Source organism: Cajanus cajan, chromosome 10 (assembly GCF_000230855.2).
Source record: "Cajanus cajan strain Asha chromosome 10, NIPB_CcT2T_4, whole genome shotgun sequence".
Classification (NCBI taxonomy): domain Eukaryota; kingdom Viridiplantae; phylum Streptophyta; class Magnoliopsida; order Fabales; family Fabaceae; genus Cajanus; species Cajanus cajan.
The window spans coordinates 2467406-2473495 of NC_138526.1; the positions used below are offsets into that span (position 1 = coordinate 2467406).

General features: G+C 37.8%; 1 long non-coding RNA gene across 1 annotated transcript; it reads right to left on the reverse strand.

Moving 5' to 3' along the window:
* Nucleotides 1-3278: 3278 nt before the first annotated feature.
* Nucleotides 3279-5642, reverse strand: LOC145952619 (uncharacterized). Its single transcript, XR_014430095.1, has 2 exons — nt 4530-5642; nt 3279-3552 (listed from the first exon to the last, which is right to left on the reverse strand). It is a non-coding gene; the product is annotated as an uncharacterized LOC145952619 (long non-coding RNA).
* Nucleotides 5643-6090: the final 448 nt, after the last annotated feature.

Below are 6090 nucleotides of genomic sequence, written 5' to 3' on the forward strand. Positions count from 1 at the left end.
CAATACTCCATCTATTCCAATTTTAAATTCACTTTCCACACCTTGATTTAACTTCTCAACTTGACTCAATAAGAAAGGATCTACCTTCTGACCTTTTCTAATTTCATCTATCAAGTTATTAGTCACCTTCAAGGTTCCCAACCTAATACTCTTAGAGGTTAGTTCACATCCTAAACTCATATCCCTAAATTCCTCAATCATGTGCAATTCCCTCATCATTAAAGAAGAAATTCTCAAGGATTTCCTACTCAAAGCGTCAGCTACCACATTAGCTTTGCCTGGGTGATAGTTCAACTGAAAGTCATAATCCTTAAGAAACTCTAACCATCTTCTCTGTCTCATATTTAATTCTTTTTGGTCAAACAAGTACTTAAGGCTTTTGTGATCACTAAACACCTCAAATCTAGATCCAAACAAGTAGTGCCTCCACAACTTAAGCACGAATACTATTGCAGCTAACTCAAGATCATGGGTAGGATAGTTTTGCTCATGGGTTTTAAGTTGTCTAGACGCATAGGCTACTACCCTTCTCTCCTGCATAAGTACTCCACCTAAACCTGATTTGGAAGCATCACAAAATACCTCAAAAGTCTTGCTAGGGTCAGGTAATACTAACACAGGGGCACTAGTTAGTCTTCTCTTAAGTTCTTGAAAACTCTCTTCACACTTAGAGTCCCACGCAAAAGGTTGGTTTTTCCTAGTCAATTTGGTCAAAGGTAAAGCTAATTTAGAAAAACCCTCTATAAATCTCCTATAATACCCAGCTAGTCCTAGAAAACTCCTAATCTCAAAAACTGACTTAGGTGTTTTCCATTCAAGAACCGCCTCTACCTTAGAAGGATCTACAGCTATCCCATCCTTGGATATCACATGCCCTAGAAAATTTACACTCTCCAACCAAAATTCACATTTTGCCAATTTAGCATACAACTGTTTCTCCTTAAGGGTTTGAAGAACGATCCTAAGGTGCTCAGCATGCTCCTCTCTATTCTTAGAATACACTAGGATATCATCTATGAAGACCACTACAAATCTATCCAAGTAAGGGTGAAAGATCCTATTCATGTAGTCCATGAAAACACTAGGTGCATTAGTCACACCAAAAGGTATCACTAAATACTCATACTGCCCATAGCGGGTCCTAAAAGCAGTCTTTGGGATATCCTCGGATTTCACTCGGATTTGGTGATAACCTGATCTCAAATCTATCTTACTAAACACACAAGCCCCAACTAGCTGGTCCATAAGGTCATCTATTCTAGGCAATGGATACTTATTCTTAATGGTTACCTTATTCAATTGTCTATAATCTATGCACAATCTCATGCTCCCATCTTTCTTCTTGACCAATAGAACAGGCGCTCCCCAAGGTGAAACACTAGGCCTAATGAATTGTTTTTCTTGTAGTTCCTCTATCTGTTTCTTAAGCTCAACTAACTCTTTAGGAGACATCCTATATGGTGCTATAGATATGGGTGCGGTACCTGGCACTAAGTCTATACTGAACTCAATCTCTCTCTCGGGTGGTAAACTAGACACATCCTTAGGAAATACTTCTGGAAATTCTCTCACTAAGGGAATCTCATCTAGCTTATTCTCAGTCTCAACTGTTAATGAAGATAAGATCATGTATACCCTTTCATTTTCCTTTAAACAAGTTTTAATGTTAGAAGCACTAAGAAATTCCGTACTCTTACATTCACCAAATGAAATGGATTTATCAAAGCAATTTAAAAGAACATGGTGAGAAGATAGCCAATCCATACCAAGGATTACATCTAATTGACTAAGAGGCAGACAGATTAAGTCAACTAGAAACTGTTTTTCAGAAATTGTCAAAGGGCATTTTAAACACACTAGGGATGTAGTTACAGGACCATTAGTAGGGGTTTCAACAACTAAATCAAAATTTAACAAAGACACAGGCAATTTCAGTTTTTGGACACAAGAGATGGAAATAAAGGAATGAGTTGCACCAGAATCAAATAGTACAACAAAAGGAGTCTCAGCTATGAAACAAGTACCTTGTATCAAATTTTCTGACTGAGCAGCTTCAACACCACTAAGAGCAAATACTCTTCCTACAGTCTTTGGTCGTTCGGTTTGCGATCCTGATCCAACGACACGTGTTCTTGGTGGTTCAGGACATTGAGTACTGATGTGTCCTTTACCATTGCAGTTGAAGCAAGTAACCTCCTTGTCACGACACTCTGATTTAATATGACCGATCCGTCCACACTTTCCACATCTTCCTGAAGAAATAGACACAGACCCTCCAACACTACCAGTAGTGTTCACAGTGGACGATTTAGTTCTATTGGCAGCAGCCATATTTCCCTGAGATCTGGTAGAAGCAGAATAAGGCTTACTCTTACCAGAAGTATTTGAATTCACTGCACGAATAGGACCTCCAACTCCCTTGTAAAAGACAGAACGTGCACGATTATCACGGTCATAGATTCTACTCTTGTTGACAAGCGTTGGGTAGTGATAAATCTCTTGATAATTAATTGCGGTTTTTATCTCAGGACGAAGGCCATTCACAAACTTAATACATTTAGCCCGTTCGCCACCCTCACCATGATAATGGGTACAATAACGGACCAAGGCATCAAATTTTTCAGCATAGTGTGCCACCGTATCATTTCCTTGCTTTAACTCAAGAAATTCAGCTTCCTTCTGGCTTCTCACATCATCCGGGAAATACTTCTCAAGAAAAACTCTTTTGAAGTTTTCCCAATTTAATTGCATTCCTCCATCTATTATCCTTTGAAGTGCTCCTTCCCACCAAAAATGGGCATCAGCAGTAAACATAAAGGTAGCCAACCTCACTTTCTGAGGAAAAGGACATTCCATAGCATTGAAGATCTTTTCGATCTCCATTAGCCAATTTATTGCAACATCTGGGTCATATCCTCCTTTAAAGGTCGGCGGGTTATTCTTCTGAAATTGCTCCAACCAGTTAGGAACAACTCCAGCCATATTGTTGTTGTTCATTGCTTGGGCTAATGCTTGGAGAGCATCAGCAATCGCACGATCATTTCTACCAGCCATAATCTGGATATACAGAACTTTTAATAAACACAGACAACTATAACATAATATATTTACAATCAATAAACATAGTAGACACATAACTCACGGCCGATAGAATCGACCTGCTCTGATACCACTAAATGTGACACCCTCTACCCCAACATAATTACTTAATAAGCATTAACTATATTTAAAAAGTATATTAGAGTGATATAAAATAATAAATATCATAAGGTAGAAGATGCACATTCGTAATTAACATTTATACCAAACTCAAGAAGTCATAATAAAACAAAGATTATAAATTAATCCCAGTAAAGGTGGCAGTGCCTCCTAGTTAGGAATCAATTTATAATTTTTTGTATATCATACAAATATATTTAAATTTCAAAAGAAGGAAAATAAAACATTATTATCCCAGAAAGAAGCCTAGCTAAGCCCGATGTCACATCCTATCAGAGCATGCCCACTTAAGCCTCTAGACTTCATTACCAACATCCTCATGATTAAGATTACCTGCAACATAAATTTAAACATATACAAGAATAACAAGAGGAGTGAGAAACTTCTCACTTAGTTGCAGGTATAGAAATAAAAGTTAAATAGCACACACACATACACTATAATCAATATCATATATATATATATATGTACATTTATAAATCATGCAATGATTTTATTGACTCGACTCACAAAATGCATGCATGTGGCGCCATACGGAAGTTTCAGAATTTATCACTGGTGACCCAAAGGTACACCTATCACTGGTGTTCATACACCTCGTTAGCATGTTACATCACTGGTGTCCCGAAGGCACACCTATCACTGGTGTTCATACACCTTGTTAGCATCACTGGTATGCGGCCTCAGCGGCACACCTGGAATAATATATGCATATGATGCATGTCATACATTCATAGACTCAACATTTAGCATATTACACATATAAGATTCATATTTCATAATTATGATTTATTTTATTAATCCAACTTTAATAGTCCAATAGTCCAACGGTCCAATGGTCCAATCAGTCCAATAGTCCAACGGTCCAATAGTTCAACAGTTCAATGGTCCATTCATGGATCATAGGTCACAAGTCATGAGTACATATTTCATACAGTCATATCCTCATAGGTCCGCACAGGTCTCATATATACTTCATATACTCAAGTCATAATAAGATCTTCATAAGTTCGTATAGGTATTTTTATTTTAAAACTTATTCATTTTTAACATCAATTACATATTTATTAATTAATAGGAGGCTTAGCCTTCCATATCTTTATTAATAAACAATTTATTTATTTTTCTTTTATAAAAATAGTATAGTTATTATTTACTACAGACAAGAAATCAAGTAATATAAAAAGCAAAGCACATTAATAACAATATTTCATACAAACAACAGACATAAGATCGGGAGCCAATCTACAAACAACTATTTAACGATTACTCCCACACCCCCAAGCGAGGTTTCCCACTCCCCCCCTTACCTGGATATACAGAAATTTGGGCAGAATCTCGCTAAAACTTAGAGCAGAACTTCTTCCCCTAGGCTCCTTCAGTCTAAGCAGAACGTAGAGAGAAAAATTACAAGAGAAGAGAAATGAGAAGTGTTTTAGGGAGGTTCTGAAATGAAGAATTGAGGGGCTATTTATAGCCTTCAAAAGACATTAAAATATAAGGAAATTAGGTTTAGTGGATGAGTTAGTGGTGGTAGTGGAGGAGTTAGTGGTGATGGTGGATGGTTAGTGGAGTTTAGTGGACACGTCCTTTGGCACTCCCATTTTGACCTTCTAGACGACTGAATTTGGTCACGAGGTCTTCATGAAAGTTGTAGCTTAGGATGTTATCTTTTCAATCGTTTTGGAATCACCGAAAAAGGAGATCTATAACTCCAGATATGACTGTTTTAGTGAACAGGGGTCAGGCTGCCAGCGTGAGTTAAATATGTTGCGGTTTTTAGAATATTCAACATGGTAGATGAAGGAATTTGAAAATGGTTTCTTCATGAAAGTTATAGTATTTTATCTTAGCTTTCCATGGATATAAAGTTTGTATCATTTGGACAACCACAGACCGAGTTATGCCCCAAAAACCGAGGCTTGCCAGTCAGCCCAGCGAAAACGATTTTAACAAAAAGAAAGTTTACAACTATCTAATTAAGCCCAACAATATACATATGTTTCTAAAGCCTATAATTAAGCATAAATGGAGTGTGAATTAGCTACATTTGGAATAAAAGATAACTATCAAATATAATAATAATAACCATTTTGGAAAACTGGGGTGTTACAACGGGCCTGGAACGGACCGTTCTGGAAGGGAGAACGGGCCGTTCTGAAAGCAGAACGGGCCGTTCTGCTGGGTTTTGGAACGGACCGTTCTGGTTTTGGAACGGACCGTTCTAGTTGAGAATTTTGCCCACGTTTGAAGGCTCCGGAACAGGCCGTTCCGAAATCAGTACGGGCCGTTCCGGGGACCCCAGGATGCCTGTAAATAGAGACTGGGGGGGTGAAAAATTATAACTGAGTGAAAAGTGAAAATTCTAGAGAGAGAGAGAGGGAGAGAGAGAGAGAGAGAGAGAGAGAAAGAAAGAAAGAAAGGGAAAGAAGGAGGGAATCTAGAGGAGGAGGCCCTGCCCAAGTTTCAACTCCGCTTATCCAGGTAAGGGGGGAGTGAGAAACCTCGCTCGGGGGTGTGAGGATAATTGTTGGATAGTATGATTTTCGGATTGGCCCCCAATCCCTTGCCATTGTTCTGTTTGATTTTCTATTTACTCTACTTTGTTTTTTGTTGAAGGTGTCGTTGTTCTGTTTGATTTTCTATTTACTCTACCTTGTTCTTTGTTGAAGTAATAAATGAATATGAAATTAATGTTAATAATAAATGAGTTTTAATATGAATAAGAATGCTCTCTGAATCTCTGTGAATACCTATGCGGACCTTATGAGGAATATTTATGACATGACCATGGAAAGATGGACAAATGACATGAGACCTAAGAATGGACTATGAGATCTAAGAATGGACTATTGAGACAAGCTGTGATAA